Source organism: Bos grunniens, chromosome 24 (assembly GCF_055505025.1).
Source record: "Bos grunniens cultivar Pamir isolate PY7600 chromosome 24, Bosgru_T2T1.0, whole genome shotgun sequence".
NCBI lineage: Eukaryota > Metazoa > Chordata > Mammalia > Artiodactyla > Bovidae > Bos > Bos grunniens.
Genome location: NC_141188.1, coordinates 44,066,332 through 44,085,532, shown reverse-complemented (window position 1 = coordinate 44,085,532; position 19,201 = coordinate 44,066,332).

Sequence of the window (19,201 nt, the reverse complement as noted above, 5' to 3'; positions counted from 1 at the left end):
ATTTTTTGCACCTTGTTTTATGTCCCTACATATGTCCCATGGTCACCTGGTTTATAGTCTATGGGAACTTGAATAGAATTGTTTTCCTGCTATTGCATGAAAAATAAATTTTAATTATGTTGAATTGGTTCATAGTGCTTTTCAGGTCTGCTGCTGCTGCTGCTAAGGCGCTTCAGTCGTGTCTGACTTTGTGCGACCCCATAGATGGCAGCCCACCAGGATCCGCCCTCCCTGGGATTCTCCAGGCAAGAACACTGGAGTGGGTTGCCATTTCCTTCTCCAATGCATGAAAAGTGAAAAGTGAAAGTGAAGTCACTCAGTTGTGTCCGACTCTATGCGACCCCATGGACTGCAGCCTACCAGGCTCCTCCGTCCATGGGATTTTCCAGGCAAGAGTGCTGGAGTGGGGTGCCATTGCCTTCTCTGATATATCCTTTGAGGAGAAAGGGCTTTGACTTTTTCTCCTATCCTTTGACTTTTCTATGTATATTCTATTGATTTTTCAGAGTTTGATATTGAAGTTCTAACTAAAAATCTTAATTTATCTACTTAAAAAATAATTGTAACATATAGTGGAACTATATAGTGGGCTTTAGTGGGCTTCAGTGGGCTTCAATGGGCTTCCCTGGTGGCTTAGATGGTAAAGCATCTACCTGAAATGTGGGATACCTGGGTTTGATCCCTGGGTTGGGAAGATCCCCTGGAGAAGGAAATGGCAACCCACTCCAGTACTCTTGCCTGGAAAATTCTGTGGACGGAGGAGCCTGGTAGGCTACAGTCCATGAGGTTGCAAAGTCAGACATGACTGAGCGACTTCACTTTCTTTCTTTACTTTTAGTGGAACTATATGTAACTTTGTTCTGTATTTTCCAGGTCTCTTATAAATCTGTTAAATTACTTTCATAATTTTAAAAATTAAAAATTAAAAACAAAACTGTTCATTTTTACATTTTTAACTAAATTTTTCTCCCTTGATAAAACTCTTAAGTCTTATATTATTTAACTCAGTATTTCCTGTAAACCCCTCAATATAAAGCTAATGATGTGATTACATTAATATCATATATTAACACATATTTTTCTGGCTTAGAGAATGACTAAATAATACTGTTTTCTACAACATGGTATAAATAAGATTGTTTTTATTAGAAAAGAAAACAAGCAAAAACCAAAAGGCAGCTACCTATAGGATTTCTTGTAATACATCCCTTGCTATGCTTTCTGCTAAATAAACAAGGTTTTCTTAGATTACTGCACATTTAGGCTGTCATATTATGGTTACAATTTCCTTCAACCTTAACCTCAAAAGTGAATTAAAGGCTTTGTAGATATCAATTCCTTGTTGATTTGCTGACTGTGCAGAGATCTGTGTAAAAAGTTGGCATGGCTGAGGAAACATCCTTATTGAACAAAGGCAATATGTCTTTACATATCGACTTCTGTATGATTCAATTTGCAGTAAGTATGACAGTAACCTCTCTAAATGGCCCTGTGTACTTAAAAGCAAGTTTGCATTTTGTGGTTAACTTTGCTTTGAATTCTGGACTGATGACCCAGCTTCTCTGAGCTCCTGAAGCCTTTTAACCGAGTGATGGAAATGAATGACTTTCCAAATGCTGAGAGTCAGAATCTAAACACTGGAGAGAGACTTGGGGGAAGGCAGACTCTATTAATTTATAATTGTAATAATTAAGTTAGTACAAGACAAATTGTACTTTAATTCTTTGCATAGGAAGCCAATAAACATTTAACCTTAAATCTGTCATTCTAAATAAAGTCATAATTTCCACAGTAAGTAGAAGTTTTTTCATCTGAAAAGCCAAAGTGAATCCTTCAGTATATTAGTTTTAAATTTTCTCTTATTTTATTTTAGCCTCTTTGGCAACATGTAAACCTTTGCACACTCAACTGATTATTAAGCATTATTCAAACCATATTCTGAATCAGTATTTCCTCTGTTCTTAACCATGGATTATGTTAAGAAAGACAAACACTAATTTTTATGCTTTTGACTCCATTATTTTCTTTATGTCTCATTGGTTCACTCTGGGCCATCACAGATCTATTTGAAAATTATGGGATTTTCCCTATCGAAGTTCATTATTTTATATCTTTCGAAGATGGCCTTTTTATACTAGAAAAATTTCAGCTAAAATTAACCAAATGAAGCTAAATTAAACATTTGAGTAGAAGATTAGGAGATTAGTCCACAGTGTTTCCATAAGCCTAGTTCAATCGTCATTTTACATGATCTGACCCTAAAAAGGCCTACGTGCTTTGCATCACGTATTTTCAAACATTCTTGCTCTCCAGAATTGCATGGTGTTTCCTTAGGAGTTTGAAGTTCTGTAGGGGTAACTGATGTGAGGATGAGTTTGCTGCTCACATTAGTGTCTCGATTCAAAGGAAAATGAACGTGATGAGGCTAGAGCAGATAACCTGCAGAATCCCTTCAAGCTTTAATGTTCAACGATTTCTACAATGCACAAGGACAAGTAATTTCATTGTTTCATCAATGAAATATTGTAATATCTTGTCTTTTTTATTGAAGTATAGTTGATTTACAATGCTAGTTTCAGGTGTGTAGTAAAGTACTCAGTTATAAAAATATATACATATGTGTGTGTGTTTCATATTCTTTCACATTATGGTTTACCACAGGATATTGAATATAGTGCCCTGTGCTGTATAGTAGGACCTTGTTGTTTATCTATTTCATATATAGTGTTCTGTATCTGTTTATCCCAAACTTATAATTTGTCCTCCTCCTCCCCACTTCCCCTTCGGTAACCATAAAACCATAAATTTGTTTTCCATATCTGTGAGTCTGCTTCTGTTTTGTAGATATGTTCATTTGTGTGTATGTATATATATATATTATTTTTTTTTTACACTTCACATATAAGAGATATCATATGATATTTGCCTTTGTCTGACTTACTTCACTTAGTATGACAGTCCCCAGGTCCATCCACGTTTTGGCAAATGGCATTATTTCATTCTTTTGTGGCTGAGTGATATTCCATTGTGTGTATATATACCACGTCTTCTTTATCCATTGCTGTCTATGATGGACACTACGTGGCTTCCATGTCTTGGCTATTGTGAACAGTGCTGCTATTGGGATGTATGTATCTTTTTGAGTTAGAGTTTATTAATATATTTTCTTATTCCTCTTACACAGTCCCATTTTATTCATCCTTTTCAAAATTCCAAGACTCACAGATCTTAGAAATGTAAGTAATTATGGCGCATGTACCTACTATCCTTCCAAATTACCAGACTCCACTCTCCCTGTGAGCAAGCTGATGCCCTGCAGAGTGAGGCCAACAGGGCCCCCGACCTCCTGGAGCTGGCAGCCTAGTGGGAGAGAAGGCATGTGATGAACAGTGATAAATAATCTATGAATTTGTGCATGACGGGAAAGCACATTCACTTTGCATTATGAATCAGTCTTTCAACTAAATATTTCTCAAGCTCCTGCAGGAGAAGACTGCCTCTTCTTCCCAGGACCATCCCCTCACCGCCCGCCAGCCCGTGTCTCAGCAATGACCTGCCTCATCTTCCCAGGACCTTTCCCCACTCCGGAGCTTTGGTCTCAGCAATGAATCCTCAACCCGTACCCCAGGGTGGGAGTCACCCTGGAGGGAGCTCTGTGCCCCTCAGACGCCACACTCCAGCTCTCTTGAGAGGGGCTGAGGACGCGTGGGATCAGCATTTCTCCTAATAACCTGAATTGGAACCTAAAGCTAGTTGTTCTAGAAATACTGTTTTAGGGTGGTTAGACTTTTAAGTGCTCTAATTTAGTTGTACATTAATGGATTAAAGTATCATGAATGAATTGGCTTATTTATTGTTATACTTGTAACCCACCTCTTCCTATTCTGGATTTTAAGCATAAATAACTAAAATATAATTAAACTTTTGGAACACACGTTGTTTTGCTAATTTGTATTCTTCTCTTAGATGTTTGATGTAGATTATTCTCTGCTGCTGCTAAGTTGCTCCAGTTGTGTCCGACTCTGTGCGACCCCATAGATGGCAGCCCACCAGGCTCCGCCGTCCCTGGGATTCTCCAGGCAAGAACCCTGGAGTGGGTTGCCATGTCCTTCTCCAATGCATGAAAGTGAAAAGTGAAAGTGAAGTCACTCAGTTGTGTCTGACTCTTAGCGACGCCATGGACTGTAGCCTACCAGGCTCCTCCATGGGATTCTCCAGGCAAGAGTACTGGAATCGGTTGCCATCCTTCTCCAGGGGATCTTCCCGACTAAGGGATCGAACCCGGGTCTCCCACATTCCAGGAACATGCTTTAACCTCTGAGCCACCAGGGAAGCCCCAGATTATTCTCTGCTGCTGCTGCTAAGTCACTTCAGTTGTGTCCAACTCTGTGCGACCCCATAGGCGGCAGCCCACCAGGCTCCCCCATTCCTGGGATTCTCCAGGCAAGAACACTGGAGTGGGTTGCCATTTCCTTCTCCAATGCATGAAAGTGAAAACTGAAAGTGAAGTCGCTCAGTCGTGTCTGACGCTTAGCGACCCCATGGACTGCAGCCTACCAGGCTCCTCCGTCCATGGAATTTTCCAGGCAAGAGTACTGGAGTGGGGTGCTGTTGCCTTCTCCGAAGAACGTTATTACTGATAGAACTGGTCTATTAGTCAAATGGATAGATTTATTGTTCTGATAACACTTTTAGAATCATGAAAGACCTTTGTCACCTTATGTCTCTTTAAAGCAAAGCATATATTATGAAAGCCTCCAAGCTAGGTTTCAACAGTATGTGAACTGAGAACTTCTGGATGTTCAAGCTGGGATTTGGAAAAGGCAGAGGAACCAGAGATCAAATTGCCAACATCTTTTGGATCATAGAGAAAGCAAGAGAATTCCAGAAAAATATCTACTTCTGCTTTATTGACTATGCTAAGGCCTTTGTGTGGATTACAATAAACTGTGGAAAATTCTTCAAGAGATGAGAATACCAAACCATCTTACCGGCCTCCTGAGAAACCTGTATCAGGTCAAGAAGCAACAGTTAGAACCAGACATGGAACAATGGACTGGTTCCAAATTGGGAAAGGAGTAAGACAAGGCTGTATATTGTCACCCTGCTCATTTAACTTACATGCAGAGCACATCACCTGAAATCCTGGGCTGGATGAAGCAAAGGCCAGAATCAAGATTGCCAGGAGAAACATCAATAACCTCAGATATGCAGATGACACCGCCCTTATGGCAGAAAATGGAGAGGAACTAAAGAGCCTCTTGATGAAAGTGAAAGAGGAAAGTGAAAAAGTTGGCTTAAAATTTAACATTCAGAAAACTAAGATCATGGCATCCAGTTCCATCACTTCATGGCAAATAGATGGGAAAACAATGGAAACAGTGACAGACTTTATTTTCTTGGGCTCCAAAATCACTGCAGATGGTGACTGCAGCCATGAAATTGAAAAGACACTTGCTCCTTGGAAGAAAAGCTATGACCAACCTAGACAGCATATTAAAAAGCAGAGACATTACTTTGCCAATAAAGCTCCATCTAGTCAAAGCTATGGTCTTTCCAGTAGTCATGTATGGATGTGAGAGCTGGACTCTAAAAAAAGCTGAGCACCAAAGAATTGATGCTTTTGAACTGTGGTGTTGAAGACTCTTGAGAGTCCCTTGGACTGCAAGGAGATCAAACCAGTCAATTCTAAAGGAAATCAGCCCTGAATATTCATTGGAAGGACTGATGCTGAAGTTGAAGCTCCAATACTTTAGCTACCTGATGCGAAGAACTGACTCACTGGAAAAGATCGTGATGCTGGGGAAGATTGAAGGCAGGAGGAGAAGGGGGCAAAAGAGGATGAGATGGTTGGATGGCATCATCAACATGAACATGAGCTTGAACAAGCTTCGGGAGTTGATGATGGACAGGGAAGCCTGGCCTGCTGCAGTTCAAGAGGTCTCAAAGAGTCGGACATGACTGAGCAACTGAATTGACTGACTGTGTTCCTTGAAAATGAATTTGTTTTTCTATAACAAAGTCTGGATGAAAAGTGAGCCTAAAATGATCTGTGAAATGTTTAATTTCTTTCTTTTCTGAGTCAAATTTAAAGTAAACTCAAAGAGGAATGAGAGCTTGAGAGTCTGCTGCCATGAAATCTACTGGGCTCAACAAAGAAGGTCTGTGTGCTTAGAGGGGTCTTAGCCCCTCCCCACACCCGCAGCCTTTGGTAGCAGTGACTTATGGGCTCTGAGGTGCTGTGCCCCAAACAAACCCCAAAACTGCCGAGAGCTTGACAGGACCATCAGTCATGGTGCCCACTCAATTTTGCACCCTGTTGAGTCAGCAGCCTAGATTTAAGCGTTGGGTTTTGTTGCATGTTTCATGGGGCTGGGCCAGAAATTCCTTCTTGTATTTAGCTGTGGGTTTCTTGTTCACAAAGCCTGGGCCAGCTCATGCCCTAGTGGCTTCTACAGTCTCTCTCTCTCTCTCCCATTTGTTCTTAAACCACAGGTGTTGTGACAGGAAGATTTTATTCCACAGGTAACACAGCCCTTCTTTCCTTTTAAGAATTCCCTAGAAAGAGAGAAGTGAGGTTTTCAAACAAACAAACAAACAAAATTCAGATTGCCCAATTCCCACAAAAAGAGAATGTCTTTTTTTTTTTTTTTTAGTCTTTGAAGCCGTCCCTGTGTCTGTCAGGTTCTGCCATCGGGGTTGGGGGGTGTGCCACAGATGGTTGTCTGGACGTCGCCCCCCGTCCCCCACCAGCATCACAGGCATCCTTGAGTTCCAAGCTTAGTCTGCAGGATCTGTCTACACAGCAGCCTGGGTTGGAGCGGCCGCATGCCCACACCCAGCAGGCAGCCTGTGCTGGAGAAAATCCCACCCCATGGCAGCTGGCCTGACTCCAAAACCCTGGCTCTGGCCTCAGCTGGTACCCCACTGCAGGCGCCCCTGCTGACCCCCATGCTGGACGGGAGCTCTGAGTGGTGCTTTGCAAATCATCTGGCTTCCAATGCTTGGAGCCAGTATTGTCCGCCACTCACTGACCTGAGCAGCCACCTGTAGGGGCAGTGGCTTGGTTCTGGAAGGCCTCCGGCTTCTGGACACACAGAAAAGGCTCCTTGACCTGGGTTTGTGTTGTTTCCTGTGTTGAGAGCCAGTTGAGCCGAAGTTTGTCTCCTTCTCAAACTCCAGATGAGCACTTATTCTATCAAATCCCCTAAATTTAAGACTCCATCACCAATACATGTTTGGCCACAGCCTTGCCATCAGTGACAGGGGCCAGGGTCCTCACTGAACCTGGCTCCATGCCTCTTCCCTTGTCTTCTAACGGCTTCTCAGGGTTAATTCAGCCAGAGGGAAGCCTGACAAGGGACAGGCAGTTGGGGTTGGGGAGCAGGAAGCTCAGTGGCTGGGGTTTCATCAGGGGTCCTGCAGCCATGAGCTGGGGGCCCTGTGATCGCCCAGCCTGCCTTCTGACACATAACCTTAAAGAGAAGGTTGCCTGGTAAGCACACACAAACTCATTCTTCTAAAGCAGTACTGATCATGTTGCTTTATTTACTCGTCACATTCATCTAGTCCCTTGCCAAGGGCCTCTCTACCTCTGCACCCAGCCCTCTCCCTCTCTGCCCATCAGCCTGCATTCATCCATCTCTTTGCCAGTTTTCACTAAATCTGGTTCACGTTCTATCTCCAGGACCAACCCCACTGCTGCTGGGATCATCCTCTTGACCCACAGCTGGGTGAGCCTGTCTGTCTGTAACCCTGTGGGCTCCTCCCCCTCCAAGGGTATGCCCAGGGCAGCTGGCGTCCACCACAGGGCTTGTCTGGTGTCCACCGCAGGACTGACCTTGTCCCCCAGCCCCCTCTGCATCTTCCTAAAGATGAGCTGATGCCAGATGCCCAGCGTCATCTCCCTCAGCACCTCACTACTCAGCCTAGACACATGTCACCCTCCCCCTCATGTCCCACCAGCCCTGAGTCCACTACAGTCTTGCAGGGGTCAGAGTGAGGGGTCACGCTGGCTGCAGGTCACCCATACTTTCCTTTGGGGAGCCTTGGGGTGTCTCTGCCACCAGAGATGGATTTTCATCCCAGTTACCTGCCCTGCTCCGGGCAAACTTGTCTGTGACCCAGTGATGGTAGCTTCTGTCCTGCAGAGCTGTTGCTGGGACTAGAAGAAGTCGTTTTCTAGATGCATTTCTGAACACAAGGCTGATACACAGCAAGAGCTCAAAGCAGACTGTTTCCACCCTCTTTTCCAGCAGAGAGCTGATGAGCCCCCGTCCAGTGGACCTTTGCTCAGTAGCTCTTCCCCGAGTGCCCACTGCGGGCTGAGGACCTACTTCCTGCATCACATGAGACAGTCTGCCCCCTTGAAGGAGTTTAGGGCTGACTGTGGGGGCGGGGCAGGTACAGGTGTGTGAGAAGGTACACAGGGCATCTCACGGAGTCAGGGGCAGGTGAGATTACCTACAGAGTGGGGAGAGAGGGGAGGAGGCTGCCCAAGACACAGTAGGTGCTCAGGGAGCATCTCTGAATATGCCACATGTTACCCAAGTGTCTGACTGAAGGAGAAGGACAGGACGCAGGGGCAGGCAGTTGGAGGCTTTGTGGCCTTGTTCCCTTGGGGCGGGCCTTTTGGGTTCCTTCTCGGGGGCAGCCCAGTGTTTCTGTTTTTCGGGCTGGAACTCCTGTTTGGCGCTTCCAGGGGGAACTGCCTGACCTGGACACGGAAAAGGTTATTCCAGGACTGACGATCAGGGAAAAAGGCGTCATCACCTGACAATCCTTTGGAGTTTTATTCAGCCTCGCGCAGAGTCCTAATGGTTTTTGCAGGAGGTGTGGGATGGAGGACTGTCTGAGTCACAGGGAATCTCTTCAGCTGGCAATCCTGAGAGGCCTGTGGAGGGAGGAGGCGGCGGACTCCCCCAGAACATCCCAGAATGTGCCAAGCGGCACAGCCTGTGAAACACAAACCTTCCAAGAGACACTGAGTATCCACTCTCTTGGAGAGGGTGCGCATTCCAGGACGTGTCTGCGGCCTGGGTCACACATCACAAGCTACTATTATAGGTGTAAGACTTTATGAAGACCATCTGTGTTCCAAGCGCTGAACTTAAAGATGTCGGCTGCCCAATGCAGTGGGGCTCGGGGCTGGTTGGGAGCCTGCCTCTCTCCCTCTGGGCTCGCAGGCCCGAGGGCAGTGTGGAGAGTCACCATGTGACTTAAACACAAGAATGGGACCAGAGGTGACTGTGTGGTTTCCTTTACTTTGCAGATCACATTAATCCTAGTCCGTCAACTGGTGGCACCCCACTCTAGTACTCTTGCCTGGAAAATCCCATGGATGGAGGAGCCTGGTAGGCTGCAGTCCATGGGGTTGCTAAAAGTCAGACACAACTGAGCGAGTTCACTTTCACTTTTCACTTTCATGCATTGGAGAAGGAAATGGCAACCCACTCCAGTATTTTTGCATAGAGAATCCCAGGGACGGGGGAGCCTGGTGGGCTGCCGTCTATGGGGTTGCACAGAGTCGGACACGACTGAAGCGACTTAGCAGCAGCAACTGAAGCATGGCTTTTCTTATAAAACATCAGTTGAATATAGGGTCAGTGTGTTAGAGGTTGGTGTCTGTATCTTGAATGGATTGAGTGTAGTCATGCATATAGAGAACCCAAAGGACATTTTCTAGGTGCTGCAGTTTCGACGGTTTCTTCCCGCCTCTCTTCCTTAGGCTGAGGTCACTCATTTCCCTTCTGAATGACACACTCGGGTCTTTGGGGGTGAAAGGAGCCAGAGAGGATGGGCTGAGATTCTAGTATTGATGCTATATCATGCAGCACACGTGGCTGCAGCTTGAACTGAGAGCGGCAGTGGGGTCACAGAGGAGGGAGGGACAGAGAGTGGAAGCACAGAAGCAGAGGTGAGAGCGGGCAGCACAGGGCTGTCCCCTTACATGCAAACTGCAAGTGGTCCATGTGGCCGGTGATGCACTGGCCAGCGAACTCGTGCTTACTGATCCCTGTGTCTCTGAAGCACTGTTTGTCTTTGATTCCCCCAGAAATCTTTCCTTCTGTCATCTTTTCTCATGGCACAGCCTCAGCTACTTTTGTTCCGCCGGTTCCCATTTTTTAAGATGCTCCGGGGAGGTTGAATTTGAACTTGATAGTGAGAGTTGTGAACTGGGATGAGGGAGGAAGGCAGAGGGAGAATGGGAGTAGGAAAAGAAAAAGTGGGATGGAGAATTAGGTGAACATTTTGTGGCCAGGGAGCGTCGAAGCTCAGAAGAGCACCTTTATCCACTGAATTTACAAATTCACGTGAATTTAATACAGTGGTCTCACTGTTGTGGTGTTATTTCTCTTTTCTTTGGGAAAAAGTGGGATGGAAACCGGTTTTCTACTTTTCTTCTTGGCTGCAGAAGAGCACAAGGCAGTTACAAAACTGTGCAAATATGATGTGAAATACCATAGCTTTGTAATTACCAACCCAAACCCTAGGTGCCTTCCAGGTTGTGCTGCCACAAAACTGCTGCATAGTTCTCACAAACTTCATCAAACCCCATAAGATAATCTTAATCTTTTCAACTTTTTATAGTTTTGAAAGTCAGAAAAAGCTTTCCTTTAGTTATGAGACATGAAAAGTCCTAAAGCTTAGAGTCACTTTAAAAATATGCATATATGAAAAGGCACAGACTGTTTTAAAATTAAAAGACATTTTGCTTTCACAGCCCTTTAAAGGGCCAAAAATTCATGCGACATACTTGTCTCAAACTTGGGAAGATCCCCTGGAGAAGGAAATGGCAACCCACTCCAGTATTCTTGCCTGGAGAATTCCATAGACAGAGGAGCCTTGTGGGCTACAGTCCATGGGGTCACAAAGAGTTGGACACGACTGACTGACTAACTTTGCTTTACTTGTCTCAAAAGCTAATCCTGTGAGCGGTTTGTCACCTGCCCTCAACAACATTAGAAGGGAATAGTCTGAAATCAATAAAGTGTTATTGAGCATTTTCTTTTTGATGAAAACCATTGTTTTTTCTACTGTTCTAGAATTATTTACTACTGAAAAGAGATACTTAAAATTTTCTTTTTGGAATATAGAAAATATTCATATGTTCCATTTACATATCAAAATTATATTAAAATGTACACTCAGAGAAGTCTTGCTCCCATATAAGCCCTCAGTTTCTGATGATCCATCTTGTTATTTTTTTTTTTTTTTACATAAATAAGCAAACACACACACACACACTTCCTCTCCTTCCTTTCACAAAAGACTGGACACTAAATTAACTGTTCTATACCTTGTGTTTTTTACTTAACAGTGTATGCTCTTATCCATTGTTAAACTGAACTACATTGTTCTAGAATTTACTAAAATACTATCTTATATACAATTTTAAAATACAACATTTAATGGTTTTTGTTTAGTAGAATTTATTTATGCAATAAGTTTAGGTGATTCAAGAATCCGAACAACATAAAACTGGTATATTGAGGATTCCTATCTGGTTCTTCCCACATCCCTCCCCACCTCTATACACTTAGCTGCTGCTGCTGCTAAGTCGCTTCAGTCGTGTCCGACTCTGTGCGACCCCATAGATGGCAGCCCACCAGGCTCCCCCGTCCTTGGGATTCTCCAGGCAAGAACACTGGAGTGGGTTGCCATTTCCTTCTCCAGTGCATGAAGGTGACAAGTGAAAGTGAAGTTGTTCAGTCGTGTCTGACTCCTAGCGACCCCATGGACTGCAGCCTACACTTAGAGGCACCCTTTATTTATCCTTTTAAATCATTTGGGTTATTTTATTGTAAATGTGACTCAGCTATTATTTGGCCCACTTCTATACACAGAATGGGTCATTCTACAGGTATATTCTGCCGTTTGGGTTTTCACTTAACAATATGTGTGAGAGTCTTCGAATCAGCCTGGAACTCATCCTTATTCTGTTCCTTCCGGTCCACAGTGTTCTTCCTTATCTGAATGGTTGATGTCAAATTCAAGGTGTAAGCTGGGGTGTATGAGTCCCCAGCCTTCCTTACATCTTCCCAGCTGCCCCCCTTCACCTCTTCTCCCGAGGGCCCCCCCTTGGCCAACCTCTTGCAGCGGAACCTCCCCTCCCCACCTCCAGGCTCTGTTCAGCTGGGCCGTCTTCTTCCCCATAGGCTCTGCTTTCTGCCCAGACTCACCCCGGCCCAGACTCTGTGAGCCTGGGGACTTCATGTTTACCTGCGCATCCTTGTGCCAAAAGCTACCGTCCAAGGAAACATTCCCTCTAGGAAATGCCTTGCTAATGGGACCAGCTACTGACGGTATTGATCGCCCCTCCTGTTTCACGGCACAGCGTTTATCTGGTCACTGGGATGAACTGCTCCTCACCCTCCATACATGTCTGTTCTGTTTAGCGGCATGTTGTTTAGATGTGTTAGTATCTTCCGTCAGGGCAGTGGGGTTATGTTGACTGCAGCTTATCCTGTGTATTTGAGGGGACTGCAGATTTCTGGCTCTGTCACTTTGGGGTTCGTTGTACAGTGAGCTCTCAAAAGGCAGTTGTGCTCCATCACAGCCTGGTGCCCAGGGAGGAAGCCGACATCTGTGACAACTCAGTACCTGGGTAGGCACGAATCTCCCACCGCGCTTCTGGGAGCAAAACCCTCTAGACACTGTCATCATCAAGAAATCAAGGAGGAAGACTTTTGTTACAACACGTAGCTTGTGGAAGATGTGGTTACCTTCATCTGCACATTGACTTTCCCTGTGTGTGATCTGAGTAGCAGTGTTTCTGCACCCAGAAGGTGCATCTACTGGCAGAGAGGGCATTTCAATCTTCGGCTCTGAGTAAATCTTCGGGTTAGAAACTTGTCTGGCTCCCTTCCAACCTAACTCCCAGGAATGAATTGCAAACTCATGAGATAACATCTCAGAAGCACCCTGAGCTTTTAAGGGAAAGGAACCGAGGTTGCCAGGTATCATCCTTGTAGCCCAAGGTCTGGGTGACACCTCCCCACTCTGCACCATTTCTGGGAAAGAGGCTGGACCCTGGTTCTTTCCAGGGGCTGTTTACCCAAGTGGCCAGATCCTTGCTTTCCACACAGGTGGTGAGCTGAGTGCCCCAATGGCCACATTTCACCTTCATTATTTTTTTGTTTTGTTTGTTTCAGAAACAAAACCACACCATTTTAAGCAACTGTCACGTCTTGAAGCTTGGAAGTGCACAAGCTGGGGTTTGAAGGTAGGTCTGTTTAACTTCAAATCCCCTCCACGCCCACAACACACAACTTGTTTTTCTACTGTGGAGACTGAGAGGGCCTCCTGGACTCAACCCCCTGCTTCCACAGGAAGGAAGAAAGAAGGAGACTCTGGAGGATAAGGGAGGGCAGGCAGCCAGGTGGCAGTGCCAACTCTGGCAGGTGTGCCTACCTGAGCTCAGGCCGGGGGCAGGGCGACATTACTGCACAATGCGGGTTCCTCCTTCCCCAGGATTCTCCAGGATGGTTGAAACCTGCATCCCAGCACTCACAGGCGGGTCCACAATGAGCAGATCATGCAGGGGCTGTGTCTCTGGGGCCCCAGGGCTGAGCCCAGGCCTGCACACTGTGCTTGCCCACGAGGGCTCAAGTGCCACCATCTTGGTGAAGATGAATCCTGACTCTGCTCCACGCTTGCCGTGACATCTGGAGAGGTCCACCTGCCCAGCCAAGATGCCACGTGAGCTGGGAAGTGGGGTGAAAAGCCCAATTTGGAGGCAAAGGAAAGGGAGACAGTCACAACCTTTTCACCTGTGCTTCGTTCAAATGCACATGAACACACAGAATCTAGGGTATTCGACTCCCCTGTTGGCCACAGCTTTCTTCTTCTTTCAGCCCCTTGCCCTTTACTTCCCAGGCTTCCATCATATGAGTGGTTGGAATTTTTGGAACTGAGTTAGATGTAGGCTGACCCAATACCGAAGATGACACCTGGACGCACAGTTGTGAGGAGGGACGGGATGGGGTTGTGGGGAAGGTACTCCGCTCCCTCCTGGGGGGCTCTGTGGGGGACCCACCTGACCAGGTACAGCTCTCCCCTCCCCCACCCCTAGAGGGCCTTGAACTTGATGTGATGCCCCTCCCCTCCAGCTGTGTGTCCAGGTGTTGTCCTCGGTGTTGGGTCAGCAGACATCTAACTCGGTTCCGAGAATTCCAACACATCCTATACCATTCCTGGCTCATTGCTTTTAAATTTTGTAGTGTGTTTTGCTTTTAAAATGTCCACTTTTCTCAGTTTTTTTTCCCAAACAGAATATCACAAGAGGCATTTCCTCCCCTGTTAGGAAGGCAAGGAAAGTTGAACGTTGGGTAGCTGTGGGCAGGGAAGTTCAGACCCCTCTCCACCAGGGGATTCTGACCCAGAAGCAAATCTCTTCAGTCTGGGGGGAAGGAGCTAGTGTCTTTTATTTATTTTTGTAAGAGGGACCATTTCCTCACATCCCCAAACAAACAAGCAAACACTTGTTTGAAGGATCTAAAAGAATCTTGGAAAAACCCATGATGTTTATCGCATCCTTGGACGAACTGGAGATGTTTGTGCTGATCGATCGAGAAACATGACTGGGCTTTTCAGAGTCAATAACGTCTGCTCTGCTTGTGGGCTCATAATGGCTGACGCCATCCATCTGCTGAAAAGTCGTGGAAAAGTCAGCCTGGGGTGCTGCTCCTTCTCTACCCGTCTGGATAAGTCCTTCACTCATTCAACAAGCATTTACTCAGGGTCTGCTCTGGGCCACCTCCTATCTCAGGTTCCAGCCACACAGCAATGAACAGAAGAGAGTTCTTGCCTTCACGGAGCTTATACTCTGCAGAATCCACAGCCACACTTCAAAGTGCAGCAAGCACCACCTTCTGGAGAAATGAGAACAAGCGAGGTTCACCACCACGCTCTCCTGTGGTACCTGATTCTTCCGCTCAGTCCTCTGCGCATGGGCCTGGTTCCCTATCTACAGTGATTGATTCATGTCTGTCTTTACCAGATTGTCTCTGCAGGAAGGCGCCGCTGAGTGTTTGAGCCCATCAGCCTGTTGTTGGCTGCAAGAGAGGGTTGTTGGTTGTGCCTAATATCTCGCTTTGGGCACTTGTATTTTTCATTATACTTTTAGCCAAAAGGTGGCGCTGCAGGAGAATAAGTGAAGGAAGCTCTGCCCTTGCTGACTTAGTTACTGAAGGGCCTGAGACAGTCCCAGTTGCAAGCTAATGTAGGCTAATGTCAGTAACTAGAACTGGCCATTCCCCAAACGTGTACACACCCCACACAAACACACATCCCAAAGTTCTTAAGAGCCAAGAATGAAAATCACTTTGACTCACCAAGAATATTCACATTTCAAAGACCATTTAAGAAATCCTGATGGAGTTCCAGGAAATGCAACTGGAATCCAAGTCATTTTGAAATGTGCATTTATTAACTAATAAATGTCTATAGAATATGGACAAGGAAACTTTTCCTGTTTCAGTGGATCCAAGTAAAGAAAAAAACTTGCAAATTTTTTGTTTAGTTAACTTGCTTTGAGTGACTACGTTTTACTGTTAAATTGCTCCCCAAATTCCCTTTAGACTCTTTCCAGAGTTTAATTTAGTCTTTCTGGATGAAATGAAGCCCTCAGCCTCTCCAAAGGCTTCAGTAGAAATGACACAGAAAGCAGCTAAACAATCCCGAGATAAAAATCTGCTCAGAAACCTGGTGTCGACTGTGAATAATACATGGTGGTTCCCATGTTTTAGAGTCAGCCATCTGGGCACCAGTGCCCAAGGTGAGTCACCGGCCTCCACAGAGCACCCTCCCCATGGATTCATAGTTGCTTCCTTTATGTGTCAGCCCTGCAAAAACAGATAGAACTGTACATGCTCCTCTATTTTCACATGAGATCTTGCTTACCCTGTAATAGATATTTGTGTATGTGTGTCTGTGCGTGTATGTGTGTGTGTGTAATTGAAGCAAGTAACCAGAACACAATTTGGAGACGATATTTTGCTGTATAGCCTGCTTCATAGCTTGCTTTACAGGTGGAATTCCACCCATGCCCTGAAAACCTAGAATCTGATTGAAAACTAAGGCATGGACATGTCAGTTGGCTGATTTTTCAAAGTTCTTGATCATCAGACACAAAACCAGCAGTCGGCTTCAGATTCTGAATCCACATGACAACTTAAAAATTGCACTTCAGGCCAAGGTGTAAACTTCTGTACATCCTGCAGAAAGATGGCAGGTAAGAGCCAGATGCCACAGATGGTAAAGCAGGGATACACATAGGGATTTTGTTCATTTTTGCTGTAGATGACTGTGGGGGAGAACATCTAGGGGAGAACCTCTTTAGAAGAAGCAGAGCACAATGATGCCTCCCACAAATTATTAGAAGGTGTCTAGGTTTTTGGAATTCGGAGACCTTAAAAATACTTCAGCTGTAAACATCAAACTGACAGCTTAAAAAGTGTAACCACAGAATATATTAGCAAAGAGAAGACAGGCTTTCATTCTGCTTCCAAGTTTTTCAAGTTTAAGAGCCAAAAACCACGTGGCTTCTAACTAAAATCACTTTTAGATGAATACTATGGCTTACAAATGAAAACACAGAAATGCGAATCTCTGAAAATATGAAGTGAGTACATATGTCGACAGAACACACATTACTGATGGGAGAAGAGGACCTTAAGTTGGCTGGAGGCAACACTTTCTCTGCAGGCTCAATGGCGCCTATGGATCTTGGCAGATTTCACTGGGGGAAGAAAATGCCAAGTTGACAACTTTCATACTCCTCTGGGAAACACTGGTGAAGTTACCATTTGAGACTGAAAAAGGTTATTAACTCCGTGTTTGCATTTTGAGCACAGTAGAGAAAATTAGCCTTTGGGACAAGGATGGTGTTTCTGAGTGATTTTGTCAACTGGGGGAGCATCAGACCAAGTTCAGAAGAGATGAAGCCTAACAGGTGAGACGAAACCCACAGCTGAGAAGAAACCCACAGAAGCCACAGCGACATATTCTCTGTGGCTAAATCTCAAACACTCAGAAGAATGTCTCTGGGTGGGTGGCGGGGGGGCAGTTTTTAACACATTACTAAGGCCAGGACATCTTTCTGAGAGCAGGTTATGGTATTTCAGCATAACAGCCTCAGAAATGCAGGAATAGTTCTTGTTTTTCAGTAATAGCAATGGCAATAGCATTAATACTAATATTAGCCGCTACTATTCATCGGACGATGACTGTGCTCCAGGCATCTCTGAGGGTTCTCTCCATCTACGTAGCGCTTCATATGAGCTAGTCTGTATGGCTTTCCTTAAGGTATGGAAGAGGAATCTGAGGCATTAAAGTGTCAGTAATGACCCATCCATGTGGATGCAGAGATGCCTGGAGTGACCAGTGCCTGATTCATCATGTGGGCAAAAGTTGGCGTTATATGCTTTAGGTGCTCATCAGATATCAAAATGCTGTGTTTATGAGTATCCAATGGAGTTGATTTTCTCCTTAAAGCATTTCTACTTTGTGCCAGGTTTCAAGCAAGATCATGCTCAGATGGAGGATGAAAGTGGCTGGCCAAACAGGGCTCCTCACCAAGGGCAGCCATGTCTTGTGGGCCAGAAAATCCTTAAAAATCAACTGGTCTAGATATTAGCTACTGCTCCTCATACTGGGGAAATTTTAGGGTAAAACAGCCCTTGTAAAGACAACACCACTGACTACTGCCATGAAGACCTGTATCATCGCAGTATGAAAACACAGCTCCAGAAAGGTGGCGTTGCTTGGGCGAGGCAAGTTTTGAAAACCATGGTCTGTTTCCGGAGTTCTGACATGTGAATGAGTACAGTGGTTCTCTCCTCTGACTGCACACCTGAGCACCATCTCCTGGCTTTCCCAAGCACACCGGTGTGGGGGCTGAGAACAAGTCAGAGTCAAAATCAAGGGCTTAATGGAGAGATCCCAGGTGCCTGTAGCATGCAGCCAGGGGGAGCACACCTTCTAGTAAAATGCAGACAACTGAAACTCCTTGAGTGTATATGTGGGTGGACGAAGAAGTGGGATCTAGGTCTTAAAGTCTCTAAAGACCAAATGGTCAACTTGGTACACAGAGGGACAGGACAAGCAGGAGGTGGATTAGGGAAGATCGTGCCTCTCCTAACCGGGTGTATGAGACAGTGATTTGGAGGACATCTAGACAGGTCTAGGTCCTGTCTATTGGACCTAGTCCTGTTTGACCATTTGACCATGGTCAAAGCCATGGTTTTCTAGTAGTCATGTATGGATGTGAGAGTTGGACCATTAAGAAGTCTGAGCACTGAAGAACTGATGCTTTTGAATTGGAGAAGACTCTTGAGAGTCCCTTGGACTGTGAGGAGATAAAATCAGTCAATTCTAAAGGAAATCAACCCTGAATATTCATTGGAAGGACTGTAGTTGCTGAAGCTGAAGCTCCAATACTTGGGTCACCTGTTGCAAAGAGCTGACTCATTGGAAAAGACACTGATACTGGGAAAGATTGAGGGCCGGAGGAGAAGGGGGCGACAGATGTTTGGATGGCATCATCAACTCAATGGACATGAGTTTGAGTTATCTGGGAGACAATGAAGGACAGGAAAGCCTGGTGTGCTGCAGTTCATGGGGTCGCAAAAAGTTGGACATGACTTAATGACTGAACAACAACAAGAAAACGACGGTGTTGGAAACCTACCAAGAACACCACGAAATATTCAGAGTAAACTGAGAATTCATGTGGTGACACAGTGTTACATAAAATTCAGGAGGGCTTTGTGACCTCCTAATTGGGTTCCCAAAACAAGTTGTACCAGAGAGATTGAGGGAGAGCCAGAGGATACCACCTATGAGCATCACAGTGCTAGACTTGGAAAATAGGTGCAGATTGTCATCAGGCTTCTACAAAACACAATTCCTGGGAGAGGACAATGATTTGCTTAAGTTCCTGTTATCTTTTCTAGGCCTAGTGTAGTGTACATTGACATTCGGAGTTCCGGTGGCGAAACTTCTTGAGGACTCTAGAATACAAGGATGGTCCAAGTTTCCCTGTGTCTTTGCAAGATCTGACTGCATCAGGCTTCATAAAAAAGTGTTGGTTCACAGTGTATTTGTCTTTCTCAGGGAATTTGTGAAGACATCTGGGCTCAAAAGGCAAGGTTATTGTATCTCTAAAGGGAGACCTTGTTGGTTATCACAGAGAACTAAG